Source organism: Pseudophryne corroboree (assembly GCF_028390025.1).
Source record: "Pseudophryne corroboree isolate aPseCor3 chromosome 8 unlocalized genomic scaffold, aPseCor3.hap2 SUPER_8_unloc_1, whole genome shotgun sequence".
Lineage (NCBI taxonomy): Eukaryota > Metazoa > Chordata > Amphibia > Anura > Myobatrachidae > Pseudophryne > Pseudophryne corroboree.
Window position 1 is genome coordinate 520,462 of NW_026967619.1, and position 26,999 is coordinate 547,460.

At 42.0% G+C, this 26,999-nt stretch overlaps 1 long non-coding RNA gene across 3 annotated transcripts; it reads right to left on the reverse strand.

Annotated features, from left to right (window-relative positions):
* Positions 1-506: 506 nt before the first annotated feature.
* Positions 507-26,757, reverse strand: LOC134987308 (uncharacterized). Of its 3 annotated transcripts, none has more exons than XR_010192973.1 (13): positions 26,652-26,757; positions 22,502-22,631; positions 18,347-18,476; positions 14,197-14,326; positions 10,047-10,176; positions 8,058-8,085; positions 6,520-6,549; positions 3,370-5,331; positions 2,023-2,394; positions 1,764-1,939; positions 1,356-1,483; positions 939-1,066; positions 507-660 (listed from the first exon to the last, which is right to left on the reverse strand). It is a non-coding gene; the product is annotated as an uncharacterized LOC134987308 (long non-coding RNA). The 3 variants fall into 3 exon arrangements; XR_010192971.1 differs by lacking the exon at positions 6,520-6,549 and adding an exon at positions 7,246-7,312; XR_010192972.1 differs by lacking the exon at positions 6,520-6,549.
* Between the last annotated feature and the right edge of the window lie 242 nt (positions 26,758-26,999).

The window sequence follows — 26,999 nt, forward strand, 5'->3', positions numbered from 1 at the left end:
GTGAGTAGAGCCATGTTCCAATGTATATTTTCAAGAAACTTTGGACCGCCTGCCTTTGTGGAACCACACAGCCCGGCAATGGGTCATGCTGGGCTGTGTGGTTCCACAAGTGCAGGCGTGTCAAAGTGCTGACCACTGACACCACTATTCCACTTTGGACCGCCTGCTTTTGTGGAACCACACAGCCCAGCAATGGGTCATGCTGGGCTGTGTGGTTCCACAAGTGCAGGCGTGTCAAAGTACTGACCACTGACACCACTATTCCACTTTGGACCGCCTGCCTTTGTGGAACCACACAGCCCAGCAATGGGTCATGCTGTGTGGTTCCACAAATGTTCTTGGGAAAGGAATGAACATCACATTAGTGTCTTTACTTATATGCTTTTTTTCCCCACGGATATCTACACAAGAAAAGAATGTAAAGAAGAACAAACTATTTTTTTGTTTTATTACATTTCATTTTTTATTTCAAAAATAAAATTCAATTTTTCTTTAATAAATGTTTACATTGAGAAGTTTTCTGTGGTTTTTATTTAAATTATTAGCAAATACAATGTTAAATATGAGATGCAGTGGAATTGTTAGGTCACCCATGGTACATCAGGGGAACTGTGGTGTCCCTTCACATCCACGCAACTTGGGAAGGATACTCCGCAAGACCTGTGGAAGAGAATAGTATGAGGTTCCAGCTATTGGTAATAGTGTCACCTTGGTATGGAAAAGACGAGGTACAAGCAACACGACACAAGCAGGTTACAGTGGGCCCAAATGCAACCCCCCGGCACTTGCGTAACTACACATCCAAACATTCCCTGACACAGCGTAAGCATTGGTGTGTCAGGGCATGATTGGATGTAGTTTTGCAAATGCCGGAGGGCTGCACTTTGGACATGCAGGGGTGACATGGACAGGAGGGAGTTTTGGGCAATACATCTCACCTGAGGGGGGTTGTCAGCTACATGGCGGAGGTTCAGGTCCACATCACAAGTAGGTCGCCCATGGTACATCAGGAGAAATGTTGTGTCCCTTCACATCCACACCACTTGGGAAGGATACTCCGCAAGACCTGTGGAAGAGAATAGTATGAGGTTCCAGCTACTGGTAATAGTGTCACCCTGGCATGGAAAAGACAAGGTACAAGCAACACTTTGACACAATCAGGTTACAGCAGCCTTTGTCTCAAATTCAACCCTCCGGCACTTGAGAAATTATACATCCAAGCATGCCCTGACACAGCGTAAGCATTGGTGTGTCAGGGCATGATTGGATGTGCAGTTTTGCAAACGCCGGAGGGCTGCACTTTGGACATGCAGGGGTGACTTGGACAGGAGGGAGTTTTGGGCAATACATCTCACCTGAGTGGGGTTGTCAGCTACATGGCGGAGATTCAGGTCCACATCACAAGTAGCTCGCCTATGGTACATCAGGAGAAATGTCGTGTCTCTTCACATCCACGCAACTTGGGAAGGATACTCCGCAAGACCTGTGGAAGAGAATATTATGAGGTTCCAGCTATTGGTAATAGTGTCACCCTGGTATGGAAAAGATGAGGTACAAGCAACACGACACAAGCAGGTTACAGTGGGCCCAAATGCAACCCCCCGGCACTTGTGTAACTACACATCCATACATTCCCTGACACAGCGTAAGCATTGGTGTTTCAGGGCATGATTGGATGTGCAGTTTTGCAAATGCCGGAGGGCTGCACTTTGGACATGCAGGGGTGACTTGGACAGGATGGACTTTTGGGCAGTACATCTCACCTGAGGGGGGTTGTCTGCTACATGGCGGAGGGTCAGGTCGCCCATGGTGGAGTTAGATAAATGGGTCCAATATTTGCGGCAACCCAACAACAGGAGAAAACAGGGGGTAACAGGTCGTCAACAGGACAAAACTTTGAAAACAGGCCTGGGAAGGTGCGTCAACAGGACGTAAAACTCTGAAATACATAAATAAAGATGTTTTTTTAGAATATTACAATCTCAGTTTACACGATAATACAAATGTTACAAGTATACTCACAGGCAACGGAAAAAAAGTTTTGTACCAATGTCCGTCGGGAATCATCTCCTTCGTCCATACCCACCGGTAGAGCAGAAGAACGGTTCCCGCGTCAGAAAGCACTGTGACGAAGAGTCACCGGCAAACAGTTTGCGACACATATGTTGTGTAAAATACAACATGCATTTACCATGCCGCAAACCTTTCCCAGTGAATACAAAAGAGCACCGCCGGAAGTGTCTAAACATCTAAACCGGCTTTTAAGTACCCCGAAGGCACGTTCAATTATTTGCCTCGATGCTTTGTGTGTCTCTTGGTAACGTTTTTCTGCTCTACCAACAGGATTTGACAATGGGGTCAAGAGCCACGATTTGTTGGGATAACCCGCATCGCCTATAAGAAAAGAAAAAAAAATGGTGGGTAATATAAAAAAAAAAAAAAAAAAAACAATTAAAATAAATACCTAACAGCCAGCCACCCGGCATCTTTCCTGTTTCGAACTTCTCAAACAGCGATGACTGACTTAGGATGAAGTAGTCGTGAGACGATCCAGGAAATCCCACAAAAATATTCAAAAATTTCATGTTGACATCACAGACCGCCTGTACATTCATGGAATGGAAATGTTTTCGGTTCCGAAAACATTCTTCCGAATTCCATCGCGGTCTGATCTGCACGTGGGTACAGTCAATCGCGCCCAGAACATTGGGAAATTTGTATTTGGTAAAAAAGCCTAATTTGATCTCACGACATTCGCTGTCCGTCTCTGGAAATGTGATGTACTGGATCGTCAATTTGCGGAAAGCCCTAAAGACCTGGGTTATACAGCGCGACAGTGTCGACTGTGAAAAACCGCATGTTTGAGACAGTGTAGGCTGGAATGTGCCTGACGCCAAAAAATGTAACGTAGAATGTCATGGTTCAGTTGTTCCATGTCACTTCCCAATTTCCCGGCTTTCGGGGATTGGAAATGTTAAAACATATTAGGGACCTATCTACATGGTATTGGTGGAGCTTCAAACCAGGAGGCCTAGAAATATTAAATTTCTTGTCCACCGGTCTCCCACCCCTTAACTCAAGTACCTCATCTATCGATAAAGAGTATGGCACTAGTCCTGACTTTCTATGACCTTGAGGTACTTGTGAGCACACCCAGCATTCTGTTTGGTTTAAAACCTTACCCACTAATGAGTGATAGTCACTCAACGGATGACGGTCCATGTTGATATTAAGGCTGGACTGACATCTCTGGATGCACCCATCCTCAACTATGTTTTCACAATTCCTACAGATACAATTCTCTTCAGCTAACAATCCTTCACAATGTCTCTTAGTGTCATGGCTACCAGATCGTTTTCTGATACTCGCCTTTACTCGGTGATTGTGTTGCTCTTGGAATTCTACTACTCCATCCTGATCATCAGAACCCTTTCCAGATCCTTTCTCGACCTCACTGGTACTCTCACCGAAACAGACTGCTCTGGTCAACAACAGGGTCAACAGGAAAACACGGACTGCAGTCTCTTGGTGCGAGTCCATCTTACAAGAGGAGAAAGAGAAAGTTGTAATGGGGGTACAGAAATTAATTGAAGGGGAAAAAAACTTGTTACGATAATTTGTCCTCTAGTCTTTTTGTTCTTCTTGCTCAGTTGTCATCTCAAAGGTGCTGTCTCTCAGTCTTCCCACAACGAACACTCCGGTGATACAATATTCTTTCCAAATCAGTGATCTTTCTGTAAGGAGCATAAATCTTGCATTACCATTTATCTAACTTTTGTGTGACATACCATCCATAAAACATGAAAGAACAAAAAGAGAGAGAACAATTAGGAAAAAAAAACATTGTCGGATTTCCGTTCACCATTAGGCTTTTTACACCAATATGTCCATAGGTATCTCTGCACTTTCTCCCCCACCAGTATTTCCACTCTCCACCCTTTGTGCCTGGCCAAACACAACGATGCTGGTAAGATATACTGGGGTTGGGTAGACCTCTGAAAAGACCAAGTAGTCATGTGACGTTTGTGTTCTGCTGGTGAACGTTAGCGATGAGAAGGAAACATTTAAAGATAAATTACAAAGTTTACCCGGCCGTCCCTGTGTCTACAAGGAATTGACCTCCCAATTACATTGACTGTAACCTCAGGCTTACTATCAAGGCTAATGATCAACTTCACTGGCTGCAAATTACAGGTGCTTCCCAAAATTCTTCCTATATGATCCCTGATTACAATTACGTGCGTCATAACTTTGCTCGTGTTCTTGTCTAGGAGGTCTGACTTTATGTGTGCTGTTACAGTTGCTGGCATAATGCCCTTCCCTTTTACAAAGATAACAAACCCTTGGCTTCCTCCATGTGCCAGTGGCCTGGGGTTTTGGTCGATTTGATGCCTCTTCTAGTGCTTGGATGTTCATCACCATCAACCGCTCTCCCCGTGCTTCCCTGGTTCTTTGGATATTACGGTCATGCTCGATAGCGGACTCTCTTAATGCAGCCACCGAGATACCTCTCCAGTTAGGTAGAGAGGTTTGTACCCTGATTCTTAGTGTGTCTTTTAAGCCATCCATTAATACGGACACAGCTACCTCCCTATAATGTACATTATCCTCAATGTCCGTGATCCCAGTGTATGTAGATATTTCCTGCAGTGCTCGATGGAAATATTCCGCTGCCATTTCACCTTCTTTTTGGCTAATGGAGAAAATTTTGTTCCACTTGACAACAGTTGAGAAATATACTCCTAATTGCAGATTGATTTGTCGTACATTCTCCTGAGTGTATTCCTCAGTGAGAGGTACGTCTGCGTCTAATTTACAATCAGTAATAAATTTCGCAGGGTCAATATTGGAGGGTAGATATACCCTCAGCAATGTCCGCCAATGTTTGTTATTGGGTTATGCGGAGTTACCTAATTTTTTAATGAACCTTTGGCATGCGGCTAGATCTTTCCTGGGATCAGGAAATTCAGACATAATTGTACTTAATTCTGTCTGGGACCAGGGGCAATGCCCCTGACGTGAGTGACTCCCAGAGTGTCAGTCTGTCCATTTGGGACTACAATCACCCTGACAGAATTGAGTTCAACTACATCATCTTGTGTTGACTCTACAATGTGAGGTGCAATTGTATGTGCATAATATACAATACCGTACTTACCTGTGGACACGACCTCACCTGACCCTCCATTAGGGGGCTTTACTACTGTCTTTACCGATTGGGCCGTGCCCACCTGGGTGTCTCGTATGATGGCTGCTGGAAAAGGTGCCGACATCATGCTGGGCTCAGTTTCTTGCTTGTAATCCTGAGGGAAGTTTAACATGGGGTGCAACCTGCATGGGTTAGAATTTGTACATTTATCAGTTTTCCTTCTATCATTATTACATTTACTACTATCATTATTAATACAGTTACTAAGTGCATTATTATCATCATCATATCCCAGTATGCCATTCTCTGTAGCCATTGTTTCTCAAGTTGCCATGTGTTTCCTGCTAAGGTGGGAATCAGCTGTGCCAGCTAATTCCCTTTGTATCTCACCTTCCTGTTGCCATAACTGTAAACAATCATAATGCCTAATCCTCTGTTTTGCAGATTTTATTAGACATATCCTTTTTCTTAGATTTTGCAATACCTCAGGATTCAAACTGCCGACCCTGGGGTACTGTTCACCATCATCCTCAGTCATTCGTTCCCATTCTTTGCATAAGACCTGTGTGTGTGATCCATATTTCTCATACATTATATACCGTGCTGTCCCTTTGGGCCAACCAGTACCAACGTGAACCCTTGTTGATAGTCCCTTACTTGAGCAACTGGTCCCCATTATTTGCAGGTATTGCTTTCTCAGCGAACCCTTACAAAAAAACAAGTTCCCCAGAGGTAAGGCGACGGTGAAAGTCCAACGAGTGCCTTCACCCACTCTCGCCCCTATTGGCTGATACGAATTCCAGCAGTGTGCCCACCACTGGTCGTACCCAATCTCGGGATCTTTTTGGAACCTCTATTTACTGAGAGCGTGTGGGAGTATGCTACCCCTCCCAGTAAATATCAGTTGTTGGAGATTTCCTGAGTGAACAGCGAAACTCACTTAAAATAACTAAAACCTACACAAATCACGTTAAAGTGTACAAATAGGGTTTTTGATCCCGCAAAGCGTACGCAAATTGCGTAATGGGTATCAAGGCAACTAACTAATGCACACAATTATATGCGGTACAGTCGCACTGCATATAAGTAACTATTACTTATCCGCTGAACGACCAATGAAATCGGTTGTTCAGGCTGCGAAACCTTCAGCTGGAGCATTATACTAACGGGCCTATATGGGTACTACGCCAACCCCCGGGGCTGCGCTTTCTACCTCTGACCTTTCTTTTTGGTCACGGTTTTCAGAGCGTTGCGAGAGTTTGCGGTTTTCTGACTTCGCAGTCCTCTTGTCTGCTGATACTAATTGCTCCTTTACCTTATACAATGTTAACGTGAGCAAGCCAATCCCACGCCACCAAGTCTCCACTCACCTGGTGTGGTCTCCGAAGGTATCTCGATTTCTGGGTTCACAAAAAAGAATCCCTTTATTTGCACACTCACTCCTGTTCACTCATATGCACACTGATTTTTCTGTACAGAAATTACTTTCATTCAGGCAAACAGTTCAATCATCGAGTTTTGCAATAGAAAAAGGTTCTTTTTAAACTAAACTTTTTGGAAACTGAACAAACTTGTGCTATTATCACGTGGCTACTATACCGCCCACACTAAAACAATGCTATCATGTGATTTGAATTTAGTGGGCGTATCCGTACGCACGCTGCGTATTATACGCCACATGTGTAGGCCTTTGCGTTTGCGTATGTAATCTCACACGTTGCCCGAGACACGTATACAAAAGGCCAGATACGCTCACAATAACACAAATAACACGCTTCTATAAATGTAAATGATGTTCAACTATAATCGCTTACCGAACACCACACAGTATCTTCTGTGCTGCATGCGTGTTTTTACAATTACTCCCTTAAGTATTACTTTATAATATCAACTAAATAGCACCAAATTTCCTCAGCACGTGTCTAGCAATCAATTCTAATGGCAACAAGAGAGTAGCTATGCGAAAATACACAGATACAATTCTAAATTAATCTAGTAATCAATGCTTCCAATAGTATGATTCATATTGGGTAGCTATCTTGTAGAACATACATTGATATAAACACACACATAATTATAATATTATCTCTATGTACCCATTAAGTGTTTCTAATTTGCATATGAATGCTGTGCTTTTGACTGTCTGTGAAGGTGATTTTTTCACTGCCAGGAAAAAAAGCAGCCATACAGGTTAATTTGCATTTCAATTGCTATCCTACAACAAACAGAGTTTACCTGAATCACAGAGGTAAGGAGAGAGAAAAAAACAAAAAACAAAACAAAACTTTTTTTTATCTGTGTGTGTCATTCCTAAATTAAATATTCATTTTACTATTATCTTTCATTAAGCCCCATCTGAAACTATTTGTAATTGATTATGACATTGGTTAAATAAATGCATTGGTAACTCAAATGGTGATTTCTTTTTGACCATGGCCGGCTTATTATTCCTGAGTAGACTGAAAATCAGCTATTTTAGAAAAACATTTTTTTGGACCTTCCCAAAATGGCCGCTGCTCCTCCCCCTTCCACATCCATGAAGGTTACACAAAATGGAGGACAGACCATGCGGCTTCCTTTGTCACAAAAAAATCACCATGCAAGCCCCTGAAGTTATTTTAGGCCTAAGTTAAAAACAACAACAACAACAACAACAACAACAACAACAACACTATATCAGGCTTTTGCAGCAACTTTTAAATATACTTTTAAACCTACTTAAACAGATAAGCAATCCAATCTGAATAAAACACAATATGACTCATTTGAACCTTGTTTTGTAACAATATGATCAGATTTGCAGAGTACAGGTGTGTGCGTGTGTTGCGTGTGTTGCGTGTTTTGCGTGCGCAGTTGGCACCAAACAGAAATTAAACAGATTTAAAAGACAATAGCTTAATGTTCTTACCTTTCGGTTCCGGATCCCACCAGCAGCCCTACAAACCAAGCAGAGGAGACGCTTATCTGATCGTCACTACCGTATCCCCAACCACCAAACGGATAACAGGGGATACTACCTTCCCGCCCTTTGCTGACGGATAAAGTCTACCCGGTTCCGCTTGGCTGCGGATATGAGGAGGCCCGGATGAGTCCCCCAATTGATAAAGTCAAATATTTACCTTTGAACATAAGCTATGTATTAACACCATGAAGCCGTTATGGCCGCTAAACCACGTGCACGTGCTATGCACTTTGTACGCTATTTGCATATAAAGACTTTGCACGTGGTACGCACGTAACGTACACACACTGCGCTGGGCGTATGGAATACACACAGCAGGCGCACACACAGTTCATAACCTTTTAGACCTTGTTATGTTAAACACAGAGATGATATGCTTAAACTCTAAACCTTACTCATAAAGCACTGCAGCGATGTGACGCTGGAAAACCTTAATAATGCGTATGCAATATGAGCGATTGAGACGCTCAGAAACCCTTAGTAGTAAATGATGAAATACACATGACCTGGTAAGGTTCCAACACCTTCATAGAAGATACTTTTAGTATGAAAAAGGGGAAAACAATTACAGCTTATACACTACAGACCTAACATTAATATCTAAACATAATAACAAGAAATAAGATATAAACATTAGCAAAGCGATCGCAAATACAAGCACACAGAGTGAGAATGAATGGCATACACAAAGAATAACAAAATGGCTACTGAGAAATATACATACATGAGAATGTTTCGCCGGCGCAACCTGAATTCAGTCCTCAGCTATCAAGGAGAAAGCCTTCAGAGTCTTGTGTGTCAATGCCTGTTGCAAGCTATATTTATTCACTAGCTCAAGACATACTACAATAGACACTGTGTGCTCTTTTTCCATTGGTTAGGGGGTGGGACATGTCCTGCACCAGGGGCCATTGGTTAGTTCAAGAAGTGGGTGATGACTAGGACTTGTTAGTATTCCAAATTCCTGTCTGTCTGGAATGTTGTGGGTAGCTATTGTTTCGGATCTTCCAAACAAACTGGCTCTGGGCTTTGTTTACCCCACTGTCCCCTCCTTTAGTTGAGACAATGACAACTGAGCACTTATTATTCTGGAGAGAAACCTGGCCCTATTCATAAACAAAGGTGTAAGCCCTCTTCATAGAATCTCAAAGCTTAGTGTAAATAAGGCCATTGTATCTCAACTGTGGGAAATTCATGTGTGAATTCCATTCTGTTCATCTGCCCATTTGTAATATATTTTAAATGCAATTTTATATCTATTTTCTACTTCTGCGCATAACTATACGCAGAAATATGTGAATCTTTCCTAACTATCATAGGAATATTACTCTTAAAATACCCTACAGCTGGATACTAAACACCACCTTTCAACCTTTATCTGAGCCTTCCTAGCATGTAAAGAGGAATCTCTCTGTCCAAGAACCGTTTAAACGTAACATACTTGCTGACGATGTCTAGGGGAATATTAACTATAAAACACACTATATGGGTTAAATATGTTGCGATCGAGTCGCCCGCTACATGCTCACAAACTCTACCGTAAATGCGCATACAACGCGCGTGATCGCCGGCGCGATCTTACGCAATTTGCGGATATGAGCACGCACCGCAGACTGGGTGCACGTACAGCAGGCATGTGCATGGGGTTAGTACAAGGCATGTGAATCAAGATATTTTTCGACTTTGACAATATATATATATATATATATATATATATAGAGGCTGCAGTGGCCGGCACTCAGTCTGTCATGCAATATTCGCCTTGGTGCCCTCCTTACCACTAAAAGTGGAGTTAGATACAGAGGAAAGACGGCGGCACTCACAGGACTTAATAAGTGTAGTAATTATGAAGGCAATTGCAGCCTATCTTTCATCAACGTTTCAGTTTTATTGAAAAAACTTTCGTCAGGATACAGTACATAAATAACCACATACCTTTATAGAGTGAATAACCCTCACAAGACGAACTCGTGGTCCCGGGGCTGCGGCTAGGGTCTATGACGTCACCACAAGTGCGACGGGTGCCGTGACTGCACCGGATTCCCGTAAGCCGTTGCCGGGAGACCTTACAAACACAGAAAAAACATTTATTGTGAAATAAACCACAAACCCAAATAAATAAATAGAAAACATGAAATAAAAGTACAAAGACAAGAGAATTTATAGCAAGGTGTAGTATTTGTGCCGGACAACTTAGATCATGACACATACTTAGTACAGACCAAACGGAGATACATCTCCACAACAATATTGACCAAATGATATATACCTAATCGGTTAAGTATAATTGCGGCCAAACTCAATGTGTGACATGCAGTTGTGTGCCAAATTTAAGGCGCTCCAAAGCGTAGGTGGCGCCAATATCTTGTTAATGCAATAAGTACCTGTGACACAACTGCAACATTATACGACTGTATCTGTGCTGAATAATAAAGTTATTGGATTACTATTGCATGGCATAATCAAGGATATATAATAAATGTCAATCACACATATATCTGGAGAGGCTGACACAGGGTCGAGACTGTGTCCGTAGCATACCCAATTCGGATAGTACACCTAATGTCAAATTGACTGCAATTAACGAGCAATAAAGACAATTGGTACCAATTACATATAACAATTCCAGGAAATATATTAATTTAACCCAGCTGGTGATACAGTGTTTAATCTATGTATCCAGTGGGTTTCAAGACGTAAGAGCTGTTTTGCTCTGTCTCCCCCTCTGATGTTGATAGGGATGTGATCTATAATTTTATATTTAAGGGAGGATAGATTATGCTTAGACAGTTTAAAATGTCTTGCTACTGGCTGATCTTGGTTTGCACCTTCCAGAGCTTGTCTTATGGCCATTCGATGCGTGGCCATTCTTTCTTTGAACATACAGGTAGTTTTACCTATATAGAGCAGTCTGCATGGGCATCGGATGTAATAGACGACAAATTTAGTACTGCAAGTCAGAATGTGTTTAATTGGGATGCGAACCCCTGTATGGGGATGACTGAAATCTTTGCCGGTCTCCATGTAGCTGCAAGTTATGCAGCCTGTGCATCTATAGCAACCCGGTTTGCGACTCAAAAAGTGTGACTGGTGGGTGTTACTGATGGTAGAGATGTCATTTTTAACTAGAATATCCTTTAGGTTTTTGTTTCTAGTGAAACTAGGTAAAATGCTAGTGTTTTTTGCAAACTGTAGGTCTGGATCTAGAGCTATAGTTGGCCACAATTGCTTTGCTTTCCTAGAGATGAAAGTGTTTGACGGGTGGTATTGCTGCACAAATACCTGTTTATTTTGTAATGCTTTACTGGGAGTGACTGGCGCTAACAATTGTGCCCTGGGTGTAGCTAAAGCTTTCCTTTTCGCCTGTTGTAAAGAAGTGAAATTATACCCCCGTTGCATGAACTGTGTGATCATGGCATCTATGTCTGCAGCCGCTTTATCCTGTGCATCTGAAATTCTGCACACTCGTAAGAATTGTGAGTATGGTAAGCCTTTGATGCATGCTGGTGGGTGTTGACTGTGTGCATGAAGGTAGGTATTTCTGTCTGTGGGCTTCTTGTACAGGCCAGTGTGTATAACTCCTTGTTCAAGTGATATGTTCACATCCAAATAGTGAACTTCTGTATCACTTATATCCCAAGTAAATTTGATAGTGGGATCCAAGGTATTGATTTGCAATAACTGTGATTCTAACTGCAATTTGGTACCTGTCCAAATTAGCAGAAGGTCATCTATGTATCGGATTATCCAAAGTAGATTGTCCGCAATTTCTCTATTAGACAGAATGAGGTCTTGTTCTATTTTGAACATATAGATATTTGCAAACGACGGAGCCACGCAAGAACCCATTGCGCAGCCCCGCCGTTGTCGGTACCATTTGTTGTCAAAGAGGAAATAATTGCGTTTGAGGGTAAGGTCTAGTAGGGTCAGAAAGAAAGACAAGTCGGGTCCTGTGTATAGCTCATTGTCAGTTAGAAAAGATCTAACAGCTTGGATGCCCAGGTCGTGCGGAATGTTAGTGTACAATGAAACTACATCTAACGTACATAGTATGCTGTGCTCTGGAACCGGTGAAACCGAAATCAATTTATTGATAAGGGTAGTGGTGTCTTTTAAAAACATTTTGTGTGATTGTATGAGGGGCTGAAGATAGTAATCCAGATATTGTGAGATTTTGTAGTAAATTGAATCCCTGGCCGATATGATAGGGCGGCCGGGAGGGTGTTCTGGATTTTTGTGTAGTTTGGGTATAGTGTACAAAATCGGGGCAATGGGAAAATCTTGTATCAAATTACGGCTGAGCTGGTCAGAAATTATACCTGTAGAAACAGCATGTTTCATGATAGTGTCCAGTTCAGTCTTGTACTCTTGAGTTGGATCTCCCTGCAAAGTTTCATATACATTCGAGTCCTGTAGTTGTGAATAAATTTCACTTTTGTAGTCCGATAAATTTTGTACTACAATGCCACCCCCCTTGTCCGCCGAGCGGATGATTAAATTGGAGTCCTTTTTCAAGTTCTGTAAAGCTTGTCGTTCATCCTTAGTTAGATTACTGGGAACAGCAATGTTCTTTTTATTGTGTGTTTCCACAGAACGATCCAATGTTTTTGTAAAGCATTTGATTGACTGGTTGGTCGAGGTGGGATCAAATCTTGATTTCATCTTTATACAGGCTGGAATGTCATTGCATTTGGGATGCACATCTGGTGGTGATTTCTCAAAATACTCTTTAAGACGTAGTGACCTTGCAAACTTATATGAGTCAATTTTCCATTGTAGATCATTAAAACGTCCTGATGGAACGTATGACAAACCCTTGCTTAGTACTGACATCTCTGCTGTACTAAGTATGCGACTGGATAGGTTAAATACAGATGTTATTTGCGACTTTTTGGCTTCTTTGGAGCGGTTCCTCTGCCCCTGCCCGCCGCGCCTCGTGCGGGTCCGGTTTTGCCTTCGCGCTGAGCGCGTGTGCGTACCCCTAAAGGGGGCCTGCCAGTAGTGGCAGAGCTGCTTTCTTCGATCTCGCTCTGAGAGGCGTATTCTCCACTTGATGTATCGTTATCCAATGGTCTGAAGCGTCTGCGGGTTTGTCTGAACCGGGGTTTTGAATTGCCACCTGGATTTTGTGCCCAAGCATACACATTACATTCCTGGTAATCTCTTTGTACCTTTGTCAATTTTTCTCTTTTGTATTTGACCAAATTACGTTTATATGTGTCTACTTGTTCTCCCAATTTGGATAGCCAGTCGGTGTCTGTGTCCTGTACCAGTTTGTCCTTGTATGTGGATTCAAACGAGGTAATTTTAGTTTTAATTAAATTCAATTCCCTTGAGGATTCTTCAATCACAAGTAAAATTAAATCGTAACTGCACTTGTTAAGTACAGCTACCCACCTTCTACAGAATTCAGGGTTATATTTCCCAATCGTGGGAATATTTTTCACTCGGAATCCTCTAGGGATTTGTTTTGAACGGTGATAATCTGTAAGAGTTACTCCATGCATAAAGTAATCAACTTCCTTTTTCTTCAGCCGAAGTAGTTCATGGTATAGTTGTTCGGTTGGCAAATCTCCGCCCGATGTCTGGAAGTCTTCTTTGAAATATATATTGTTCGCTTCTATATCGGAGAAGCTGAGGGTCTCCCCATGTGGTAAAGTAATATTTCTGAAACCACTTGCTTCCGTGCTGGGATTCTCTTGTGTCATCACCCAGGAGTGTGAAACCAATTTGTGCAAAAAGATCCTTTAGACTATTCAGTCTGTGCTGTGGAGTCTTGACTGTAAGTTGCTAATAGTAGATGGTGCCTTGCCTTGTACCCGTGTCCTGGAGCGGTCACACCTGGTCCGGTTACGAGAACAAAATGTAGAGGCTGCAGTGGCCGGCACTCAGTCTGTCATGCAATATTCGCCTTGGTGCCCTCCTTACCACTAAAAGTGGAGTTAGATACAGAGGAAAGACGGCGGCACTCACAGGACTTAATAAGTGTAGTAATTATGAAGGCAATTGCAGCCTATCTTTCATCAACGTTTCAGTTTTATTGAAAAAACTTTCGTCAGGATACAGTACATAAATAACCACATACCTTTATAGAGTGAATAACCCTCACAAGACGAACTCGTGGTCCCGGGGCTGCGGCTGGGGTCTATGACGTCACCACAAGTGCGACGGGTGCCGTGACTGCACCGGATTCCCGTAAGCCGTTGCCGGGAGACCTTACAAACACAGAAAAAACATTTATTGTGAAATAAACCACAAACCCAAATAAATAAATAGAAAACATGAAATAAAAGTACAAAGACAAGAGAATTTATAGCAAGGTGTAGTATTTGTGCCGGACAACTTAGATCATGACACATAGTTAGTACAGACCAAACGGAGATACATCTCCACAACAATATTGACCAAATGATATATACCTAATCGGTTAAGTATAATTGCGGCCAAACTCAATGTGTGACATGCAGTTGTGTGCCAAATTTAAGGCGCTCCAAAGCGTAGGTGGCGCCAATATCTTGTTAATGCAATAAGTACCTGTGACACAACTGCAACATTATACGACTGTATCTGTGCTGAATAATAAAGTTATTGGATTACTATTGCATGGCATAATCAAGGATATATAATAAATGTCAATCACACATATATCTGGAGAGGCTGACACAGGGTCGAGACTGTGTCCGTAGCATACCCAATTCGGATAGTACACCTAATGTCAAATTGACTGCAATTAACGAGCAATAAAGACAATTGGTACCAATTACATATAACAATTCCAGGAAATATATTCATTTAACCCAGCTGGTGATACAGTGTTTAATCTATGTATCCAGTGGGTTTCAAGACGTAAGAGCTGTTTTGCTCTGTCTCCCCCTCTGATGTTGATAGGGATGTGATCTATAATTTTATATTTAAGGGAGGATAGATTATGCTTAGACAGTTTAAAATGTCTTGCTACTGGCTGATCTTGGTTTGCACCTTCCAGAGCTTGTCTTATGGCCATTCGATGCGTGGCCATTCTTTCTTTGAACATACAGGTAGTTTTACCTATATAGAGCAGTCCGCATGGGCATCGGATGTAATAGACGACAAATTTAGTACTGCAAGTCAGAATGTGTTTAATTGGGATGCGAACCCCTGTATGGGGATGACTGAAATCTTTGCCGGTCTCCATGTAGCTGCAAGTTATGCAGCCTGTGCATCTATAGCAACCCGGTTTGCGACTCAAAAAGTGTGACTGGTGGGTGTTACTGATGGTAGAGATGTCATTTTTAACTAGAATATCCTTTAGGTTTTTGTTTCTAGTGAAACTAGGTAAAATGCTAGTGTTTTTTGCAAACTGTAGGTCTGGATCTAGAGCTATAGTTGGCCACAATTGCTTTGCTTTCCTAGAGATGAAAGTGTTTGACGGGTGGTATTGCTGCACAAATACCTGTTTATTTTGTAATGCTTTACTGGGAGTGACTGGCGCTAACAATTGTGCCCTGGGTGTAGCTAAAGCTTTCCTTTTCGCCTGTTGTAAAGAAGTGAAATTATACCCCCGTTGCATGAACTGTGTGATCATGGCATCTATGTCTGCAGCCGCTTTATCCTGTGCATCTGAAATTCTGCACACTCGTAAGAATTGTGAGTATGGTAAGCCTTTGATGCATGCTGGTGGGTGTTGACTGTGTGCATGAAGGTAGGTATTTCTGTCTGTGGGCTTCTTGTACAGGCCAGTGTGTATAACTCCTTGTTCAAGTGATATGTTCACATCCAAATAGTGAACTTCTGTATCACTTATATCCCAAGTAAATTTGATAGTGGGATCCAAGGTATTGATTTGCAATAACTGTGATTCTAACTGCAATTTGGTACCTGTCCAAATTAGCAGAAGGTCATCTATGTATCGGATTATCCAAAGTAGATTGTCCGCAATTTCTCTATTAGACAGAATGAGGTCTTGTTCTATTTTGAACATATAGATATTTGCAAACGACGGAGCCACGCAAGAACCCATTGCGCAGCCCCGCCGTTGTCGGTACCATTTGTTGTCAAAGAGGAAATAATTGCGTTTGAGGGTAAGGTCTAGTAGGGTCAGAAAGAAAGACAAGTCGGGTCCTGTGTATAGCTCATTGTCAGTTAGAAAAGATCTAACAGCTTGGATGCCCAGGTCGTGCGGAATGTTAGTGTACAATGAAACTACATCTAACGTACATAGTATGCTGTGCTCTGGAACCGGTGAAACCGAAATCAATTTATTGATAAGGGTAGTGGTGTCTTTTAAAAACATTTTGTGTGATTGTATGAGGGGCTGAAGATAGTAATCCAGATATTGTGAGATTTTGTAGTAAATTGAATCCCTGGCCGATATGATAGGGCGGCCGGGAGGGTGTTCTGGATTTTTGTGTAGTTTGGGTATAGTGTACAAAATCGGGGCAATGGGAAAATCTTGTATCAAATTACGGCTGAGCTGGTCAGAAATTATACCTGTAGAAACAGCATGTTTCATGATAGTGTCCAGTTCAGTCTTGTACTCTTGAGTTGGATCTCCCTGCAAAGTTTCATATACATTCGAGTCCTGTAGTTGTGAATAAATTTCACTTTTGTAGTCCGATAAATTTTGTACTACAATGCCACCCCCCTTGTCCGCCGAGCGGATGATTAAATTGGAGTCCTTTTTCAAGTTCTGTAAAGCTTGTCGTTCATCCTTAGTTAGATTACTGGGAACAGCAATGTTCTTTTTAATGTGTGTTTCCACAGAACGATCCAATGTTTTTGTAAAGCATTTGATTGACTGGTTGGTCGAGGTGGGATCAAATCTTGATTTCATCTTTATACAGGCTGGAATGTCATTGCATTTGGGATGCACATCTGGTGGTGATTTCTCAAAATACTCTTTAAGACGTAGTGACCTTGCAAACTTATATGAGTCAATTTTCCATTGTAGATCATTAAAACGTCCTGATGGAACGTATGACAAACCCTTGCTTAGTACTGACATCTCTGCTGTACTAAGTATGCGACTGGATAGGTTAAATACAGATGTTATTTGCGACTTTTTGGCTTCTTTGGAGCGGTTCCTCTGCCCCTGCCCGCCGCGCCTCGTGCGGGTCCGGTTTTGCCTTCGCGCTGAGCGTGTGTGCGTACCCCTAAAGGGGGCCTGCCAGTAGTGGCAGAGCTGCTTTCTTCGATCTCGCTCTGAGAGGCGTATTCTCCACTTGATGTATCGTTATCCAATGGTCTGAAGCGTCTGCGGGTTTGTCTGAACCGGGGTTTTGAATTGCCACCTGGATTTTGTGCCCAAGCATACACATTACATTCCTGGTAATCTCTTTGTACCTTTGTCAATTTTTCTCTTTTGTATTTGACCAAATTACGTTTATATGTGTCTACTTGTTCTCCCAATTTGGATAGCCAGTCGGTGTCTGTGTCCTGTACCAGTTTGTCCTTGTATGTGGATTCAAACGAGGTAATTTTAGTTTTAATTAAATTCAATTCCCTTGAGGATTCTTCAATCACAAGTAAAATTAAATCGTAACTGCACTTGTTAAGTACAGCTACCCACCTTCTACAGAATTCAGGGTTATATTTCCCAATCGTGGGAATATTTTTCACTCGGAATCCTCTAGGGATTTGTTTTGAACGGTGATAATCTGTAAGAGTTACTCCATGCATAAAGTAATCAACTTCCTTTTTCTTCAGCCGAAGTAGTTCATGGTATAGTTGTTCGGTTGGCAAATCTCCGCCCGATGTCTGGAAGTCTTCTTTGAAATATATATTGTTCGCTTCTATATCGGAGAAGCTGAGGGTCTCCCCATGTGGTAAAGTAATATTTCTGAAACCACTTGCTTCCGTGCTGGGATTCTCTTGTGTCATCACCCAGGAGTGTGAAACCAATTTGTGCAAAAAGATCCTTTAGACTATTCAGTCTGTGCTGTGGAGTCTTGACTGTAAGTTGCTAATAGTAGATGGTGCCTTGCCTTGTACCCGTGTCCTGGAGCGGTCACACCTGGTCCGGTTACGAGAACAAAATGTAGAGGCTGCAGTGGCCGGCACTCAGTCTGTCATGCAATATTCGCCTTGGTGCCCTCCTTACCACTAAAAGTGGAGTTAGATACAGAGGAAAGACGGCGGCACTCACAGGACTTAATAAGTGTAGTAATTATGAAGGCAATTGCAGCCTATCTTTCATCAACGTTTCAGTTTTATTGAAAAAACTTTCGTCAGGATACAGTACATAAATAACCACATACCTTTATAGAGTGAATAACCCTCACAAGACGAACTCGTGGTCCCGGGGCTGCGGCTGGGGTCTATGACGTCACCACAAGTGCGACGGGTGCCGTGACTGCACCGGATTCCCGTAAGCCGTTGCCGGGAGACCTTACAAACACAGAAAAAACATTTATTGTGAAATAAACCACAAACCCAAATAAATAAATAGAGAACATGAAATAAAAGTACAAAGACAAGAGAATTTATAGCAAGGTGTAGTATTTGTGCCGGACAACTTAGATCATGACACATACTTAGTACAGACCAAACGGAGATACATCTCCACAACAATATTGACCAAATGATATATACCTAATCGGTTAAGTATAATTGCGGCCAAACTCAATGTGTGACATGCAGTTGTGTGCCAAATTTAAGGCGCTCCAAAGCGTAGGTGGCGCCAATATCTTGTTAATGCAATAAGTACCTGTGACACAACTGCAACATTATACGACTGTATCTGTGCTGAATAATAAAGTTATTGGATTACTATTGCATGGCATAATCAAGGATATATAATAAATGTCAATCACACATATATCTGGAGAGGCTGACACAGGGTCGAGACTGTGTCCGTAGCATACCCAATTCGGATAGTACACCTACAGTAATGTCAAATTGACTGCAATTAACGAGCAATAAAGACAATTGGTACCAATTACATATAACAATTCCAGGAAATATATTCATTTAACCCAGCTGGTGATACAGTGTTTAATCTATGTATCCAGTGGGTTTCAAGACGTAAGAGCTGTTTTGCTCTGTCTCCCCCTCTGATGTTGATAGGGATGTGATCTATAATTTTATATTTAAGGGAGGATAGATTATGCTTAGACAGTTTAAAATGTCTTGCTACTGGCTGATCTTGGTTTGCACCTTCCAGAGCTTGTCTTATGGCCATTCGATGCGTGGCCATTCTTTCTTTGAACATACAGGTAGTTTTACCTATATAGAGCAGTCCGCATGGGCATCGGATGTAATAGACGACAAATTTAGTACTGCAAGTCAGAATGTGTTTAATTGGGATGTGAACCCCTGTATGGGGATGACTGAAATCTTTGCCGGTCTCCATGTAGCTGCAAGTTATGCAGCCTGTGCATCTATAGCAACCCGGTTTGCGACTCAAAAAGTGTGACTGGTGGGTGTTACTGATGGTAGAGATGTCATTTTTAACTAGAATATCCTTTAGGTTTTTGTTTCTAGTGAAACTAGGTAAAATGCTAGTGTTTTTTGCAAACTGTAGGTCTGGATCTAGAGCTATAGTTGGCCACAATTGCTTTGCTTTCCTAGAGATGAAAGTGTTTGACGGGTGGTATTGCTGCACAAATACCTGTTTATTTTGTAATGCTTTACTGGGAGTGACTGGCGCTAACAATTGTGCCCTGGGTGTAGCTAAAGCTTTCCTTTTCGCCTGTTGTAAAGAAGTGAAATTATACCCCCGTTGCATGAACTGTGTGATCATGGCATCTATGTCTGCAGCCGCTTTATCCTGTGCATCTGAAATTCTGCACACTCGTAAGAATTGTGAGTATGGTAAGCCTTTGATGCATGCTGGTGGGTGTTGACTGTGTGCATGAAGGTAGGTATTTCTGTCTGTGGGCTTCTTGTACAGGCCAGTGTGTATAACTCCTTGTTCAAGTGATATGTTCACATCCAAATAGTGAACTTCTGTATCACTTATATCCCAAGTAAATTTGATAGTGGGATCCAAGGTATTGATTTGCAATAACTGTGATTCTAACTGCAATTTGGTACCTGTCCAAATTAGCAGAAGGTCATCTATGTATCGGATTATCCAAAGTAGATTGTCCGCAATTTCTCTATTAGACAGAATGAGGTCTTGTTCTATTTTGAACATATAGATATTTGCAAACGACGGAGCCACGCAAGAACCCATTGCGCAGCCCCGCCGTTGTCGGTACCATTTGTTGTCAAAGAGGAAATAATTGCGTTTGAGGGTAAGGTCTAGTAGGGTCAGAAAGAAAGACAAGTCGGGTCCTGTGTATAGCTCATTGTCAGTTAGAAAAGATCTAACAGCTTGGATGCCCAGGTCGTGCGGAATGTTAGTGTACAATGAAACTACATCTAACGTACATAGTATGCTGTGCTCTGGAACCGGTGAAACCGAAATCAATTTATTGATAAGGGTAGTGGTGTCTTTTAAAAACATTTTGTGTGATTGTAGGAGGGGCTGAAGATAGTAATCCAGATATTGTGAGATTTTGTAGTAAATTGAATCCCTGGCCGATATGATAGGGCGGCCGGGAGGGTGTTCTGGATTTTTGTGTAGTTTGGGTATAGTGTACAAAATCGGGGCAATGGGAAAATCTTGTATCAAATTACGGCTGAGCTGGTCAGAAATTATACCTGTAGAAACAGCATGTTTCATGATAGTGTCCAGTTCAGTCTTGTACTCTTGAGTTGGATCTCCCTGCAAAGTTTCATATACATTCGAGTCCTGTAGTTGTGAATAAATTTCACTTTTGTAGTCCGATAAATTTTGTACTACAATGCCACCCCCCTTGTCCGCCGAGCGGATGATTAAATTGGAGTCCTTTTTCAAGTTCTGTAAAGCTTGTCGTTCATCCTTAGTTAGATTACTGGGAACAGCAATGTTCTTTTTAATGTGTGTTTCCACAGAACGATCCAATGTTTTTGTAAAGCATTTGATTGACTGGTTGGTCGAGGTGGGATCAAATCTTGATTTCATCTTTATACAGGCTGGAATGTCATTGCATTTGGGATGCACATCTGGTGGTGATTTCTCAAAATACTCTTTAAGACGTAGTGACCTTGCAAACTTATATGAGTCAATTTTCCATTGTAGATCATTAAAACGTCCTGATGGAACGTATGACAAACCCTTGCTTAGTACTGACATCTCTGCTGTACTAAGTATGCGACTGGATAGGTTAAATACAGATGTTATTTGCGACTTTTTGGCTTCTTTGGAGCGGTTCCTCTGCCCCTGCCCGCCGCGCCTCGTGCGGGTCCGGTTTTGCCTTCGCGCTGAGCGTGTGTGCGTACCCCTAAAGGGGGCCTGCCAGTAGTGGCAGAGCTGCTTTCTTCGATCTCGCTCTGAGAGGCGTATTCTCCACTTGATGTATCGTTATCCAATGGTCTGAAGCGTCTGCGGGTTTGTCTGAACCGGGGTTTTGAATTGCCACCTGGATTTTGTGCCCAAGCATACACATTACATTCCTGGTAATCTCTTTGTACCTTTGTCAATTTTTCTCTTTTGTATTTGACCAAATTACGTTTATATGTGTCTACTTGTTCTCCCAATTTGGATAGCCAGTCGGTGTCTGTGTCCTGTACCAGTTTGTCCTTGTATGTGGATTCAAACGAGGTAATTTTAGTTTTAATTAAATTCAATTCCCTTGAGGATTCTTCAATCACAAGTAAAATTAAATCGTAACTGCACTTGTTAAGTACAGCTACCCACCTTCTACAGAATTCAGGGTTATATTTCCCAATCGTGGGAATATTTTTCACTCGGAATCCTCTAGGGATTTGTTTTGAACGGTGATAATCTGTAAGAGTTACTCCATGCATAAAGTAATCAACTTCCTTTTTCTTCAGCCGAAGTAGTTCATGGTATAGTTGTTCGGTTGGCAAATCTCCGCCCGATGTCTGGAAGTCTTCTTTGAAATATATATTGTTCGCTTCTATATCGGAGAAGCTGAGGGTCTCCCCATGTGGTAAAGTAATATTTCTGAAACCACTTGCTTCCGTGCTGGGATTCTCTTGTGTCATCACCCAGGAGTGTGAAACCAATTTGTGCAAAAAGATCCTTTAGACTATTCAGTCTGTGCTGTGGAGTCTTGACTGTAAGTTGCTAATAGTAGATGGTGCCTTGCCTTGTACCCGTGTCCTGGAGCGGTCACACCTGGTCCGGTTACGAGAACAAAATGTAGAGGCTGCAGTGGCCGGCACTCAGTCTGTCATGCAATATTCGCCTTGGTGCCCTCCTTACCACTAAAAGTGGAGTTAGATACAGAGGAAAGACGGCGGCACTCACAGGACTTAATAAGTGTAGTAATTATGAAGGCAATTGCAGCCTATCTTTCATCAACGTTTCAGTTTTATTGAAAAAACTTTCGTCAGGATACAGTACATAAATAACCACATACCTTTATAGAGTGAATAACCCTCACAAGACGAACTCGTGGTCCCGGGGCTGCGGCTGGGGTCTATGACGTCACCACAAGTGCGACGGGTGCCGTGACTGCACCGGATTCCCGTAAGCCGTTGCCGGGAGACCTTACAAACACAGAAAAAACATTTATTGTGAAATAAACCACAAACCCAAATAAATAAATAGAGAACATGAAATAAAAGTACAAAGACAAGAGAATTTATAGCAAGGTGTAGTATTTGTGCCGGACAACTTAGATCATGACACATACTTAGTACAGACCAAACGGAGATACATCTCCACAACAATATTGACCAAATGATATATACCTAATCGGTTAAGTATAATTGCGGCCAAACTCAATGTGTGACATGCAGTTGTGTGCCAAATTTAAGGCGCTCCAAAGCGTAGGTGGCGCCAATATCTTGTTAATGCAATAAGTACCTGTGACACAACTGCAACATTATACGACTGTATCTGTGCTGAATAATAAAGTTATTGGATTACTATTGCATGGCATAATCAAGGATATATAATAAATGTCAATCACACATATATCTGGAGAGGCTGACACAGGGTCGAGACTGTGTCCGTAGCATACCCAATTCGGATAGTACACCTAATGTCAAATTGACTGCAATTAACGAGCAATAAAGACAATTGGTACCAATTACATATAACAATTCCAGGAAATATATTCATTTAACCCAGCTGGTGATACAGTGTTTAATCTATGTATCCAGTGGGTTTCAAGACGTAAGAGCTGTTTTGCTCTGTCTCCCCCTCTGATGTTGATAGGGATGTGATCTATAATTTTATATTTAAGGGAGGATAGATTATGCTTAGACAGTTTAAAATGTCTTGCTACTGGCTGATCTTGGTTTGCACCTTCCAGAGCTTGTCTTATGGCCATTCGATGCGTGGCCATTCTTTCTTTGAACATACAGGTAGTTTTACCTATATAGAGCAGTCCGCATGGGCATCGGATGTAATAGACGACAAATTTAGTACTGCAAGTCAGAATGTGTTTAATTGGGATGCGAACCCCTGTATGGGGATGACTGAAATCTTTGCCGGTCTCCATGTAGCTGCAAGTTATGCAGCCTGTGCATCTATAGCAACCCGGTTTGCGACTCAAAAAGTGTGACTGGTGGGTGTTACTGATGGTAGAGATGTCATTTTTAACTAGAATATCCTTTAGGTTTTTGTTTCTAGTGAAACTAGGTAAAATGCTAGTGTTTTTTGCAAACTGTAGGTCTGGATCTAGAGCTATAGTTGGCCACAATTGCTTTGCTTTCCTAGAGATGAAAGTGTTTGACGGGTGGTATTGCTGCACAAATACCTGTTTATTTTGTAATGCTTTACTGGGAGTGACTGGCGCTAACAATTGTGCCCTGGGTGTAGCTAAAGCTTTCCTTTTCGCCTGTTGTAAAGAATTGAAATTATACCCCCGTTGCATGAACTGTGTGATCATGGCATCTATGTCTGCAGCCGCTTTATCCTGTGCATCTGAAATTCTGCACACTCGTAAGAATTGTGAGTATGGTAAGCCTTTGATGCATGCTGGTGGGTGTTGACTGTGTGCATGAAGGTAGGTATTTCTGTCTGTGGGCTTCTTGTACAGGCCAGTGTGTATAACTCCTTGTTCAAGTGATATGTTCACATCCAAATAGTGAACTTCTGTATCACTTATATCCCAAGTAAATTTGATAGTGGGATCCAAGGTATTGATTTGCAATAACTGTGATTCTAACTGCAATTTGGTACCTGTCCAAATTAGCAGAAGGTCATCTATGTATCGGATTATCCAAAGTAGATTGTCCGCAATTTCTCTATTAGACAGAATGAGGTCTTGTTCTATTTTGAACATATAGATATTTGCAAACGACGGAGCCACGCAAGAACCCATTGCGCAGCCCCGCCGTTGTCGGTACCATTTGTTGTCAAAGAGGAAATAATTGCGTTTGAGGGTAAGGTCTAGTAGGGTCAGAAAGAAAGACAAGTCGGGTCCTGTGTATAGCTCATTGTCAGTTAGAAAAGATCTAACAGCTTGGATGCCCAGGTCGTGCGGAATGTTAGTGTACAATGAAACTACATCTAACGTACATAGTATGCTGTGCTCTGGAACCGGTGAAACCGAAATCAATTTATTGATAAGGGTAGTGGTGTCTTTTAAAAACATTTTGTGTGATTGTATGAGGGGCTGAAGATAGTAATCCAGATATTGTGAGATTTTGTAGTAAATTGAATCCCTGGCCGATATGATAGGGCGGCCGGGAGGGTGTTCTGGATTTTTGTGTAGTTTGGGTATAGTGTACAAAATCGGGGCAATGGGAAAATCTTGTATCAAATTACGGCTGAGCTGGTCAGAAATTATACCTGTAGAAACAGCATGTTTCATGATAGTGTCCAGTTCAGTCTTGTACTCTTGAGTTGGATCTCCCTGCAAAGTTTCATATACATTCGAGTCCTGTAGTTGTGAATAAATTTCACTTTTGTAGTCCGATAAATTTTGTACTACAATGCCACCCCCCTTGGCCGCCGAGCGGATGATTAAATTGGAGTCCTTTTTCAAGTTCTGTAAAGCTTGTCGTTCATCCTTAGTTAGATTACTGGGAACAGCAATGTTCTTTTTAATGTGTGTTTCCACAGAACGATCCAATGTTTTTGTAAAGCATTTGATTGACTGGTTGGTCGAGGTGGGATCAAATCTTGATTTCATCTTTATACAGGCTGGAATGTCATTGCATTTGGGATGCACATCTGGTGGTGATTTCTCAAAATACTCTTTAAGACGTAGTGACCTTGCAAACTTATATGAGTCAATTTTCCATTGTAGATCATTAAAACGTCCTGATGGAACGTATGACAAACCCTTGCTTAGTACTGACATCTCTGCTGTACTAAGTATGCGACTGGATAGGTTAAATACAGATGTTATTTGCGACTTTTTGGCTTCTTTGGAGCGGTTCCTCTGCCCCTGCCCGCCGCGCCTCATGCGGGTCCGGTTTTGCCTTCGCGCTGAGCGCGTGTGCGTACCCCTAAAGGGGGCCTGCCAGTAGTGGCAGAGCTGCTTTCTTCGATCTCGCTCTGAGAGGCGTATTCTCCACTTGATGTATCGTTATCCAATGGTCTGAAGCGTCTGCGGGTTTGTCTGAACCGGGGTTTTGAATTGCCACCTGGATTTTGTGCCCAAGCATACACATTACATTCCTGGTAATCTATTTGTACCTTTGTCAATTTTTCTCTTTTGTATTTGACCAAATTACGTTTATATGTGTCTACTTGTTCTCCCAATTTGGATAGCCAGTCGGTGTCTGTGTCCTGTACCAGTTTGTCCTTGTATGTGGATTCAAACGAGGTAATTTTAGTTTTAATTAAATTCAATTCCCTTGAGGATTCTTCAATCACAAGTAAAATTAAATCGTAACTGCACTTGTTAAGTACAGCTACCCACCTTCTACAGAATTCAGGGTTATATTTCCCAATCGTGGGAATATTTTTCACTCGGAATCCTCTAGGGATTTGTTTTGAACGGTGATAATCTGTAAGAGTTACTCCATGCATAAAGTAATCAACTTCCTTTTTCTTCAGCCGAAGTAGTTCATGGTATAGTTGTTCGGTTGGCAAATCTCCGCCCGATGTCTGGAAGTCTTCTTTGAAATATATATTGTTCGCTTCTATATCGGAGAAGCTGAGGGTCTCCCCATGTGGTAAAGTAATATTTCTGAAACCACTTGCTTCCGTGCTGGGATTCTCTTGTGTCATCACCCAGGAGTGTGAAACCAATTTGTGCAAAAAGATCCTTTAGACTATTCAGTCTGTGCTGTGGAGTCTTGACTGTAAGTTGCTAATAGTAGATGGTGCCTTGCCTTGTACCCGTGTCCTGGAGCGGTCACACCTGGTCCGGTTACGAGAACAAAATGTAGAGGCTGCAGTGGCCGGCACTCAGTCTGTCATGCAATATTCGCCTTGGTGCCCTCCTTACCACTAAAAGTGGAGTTAGATACAGAGGAAAGACGGCGGCACTCACAGGACTTAATAAGTGTAGTAATTATGAAGGCAATTGCAGCCTATCTTTCATCAACGTTTCAGTTTTATTGAAAAAACTTTCGTCAGGATACAGTACATAAATAACCACATACCTTTATAGAGTGAATAACCCTCACAAGACGAACTCGTGGTCCCGGGGCTGCGGCTGGGGTCTATGACGTCACCACAAGTGCGACGGGTGCCGTGACTGCACCGGATTCCCGTAGGCCGTTGCCGGGAGACCTTACAAACACAGAAAAAACATTTATTGTGAAATAAACCACAAACCCAAATAAATAAATAGAAAACATGAAATAAAAGTACAAAGACAAGAGAATTTATAGCAAGGTGTAGTATTTGTGCCGGACAACTTAGATCATGACACATACTTAGTACAGACCAAACGGAGATACATCTCCACAACAATATTGACCAAATGATATATACCTAATCGGTTAAGT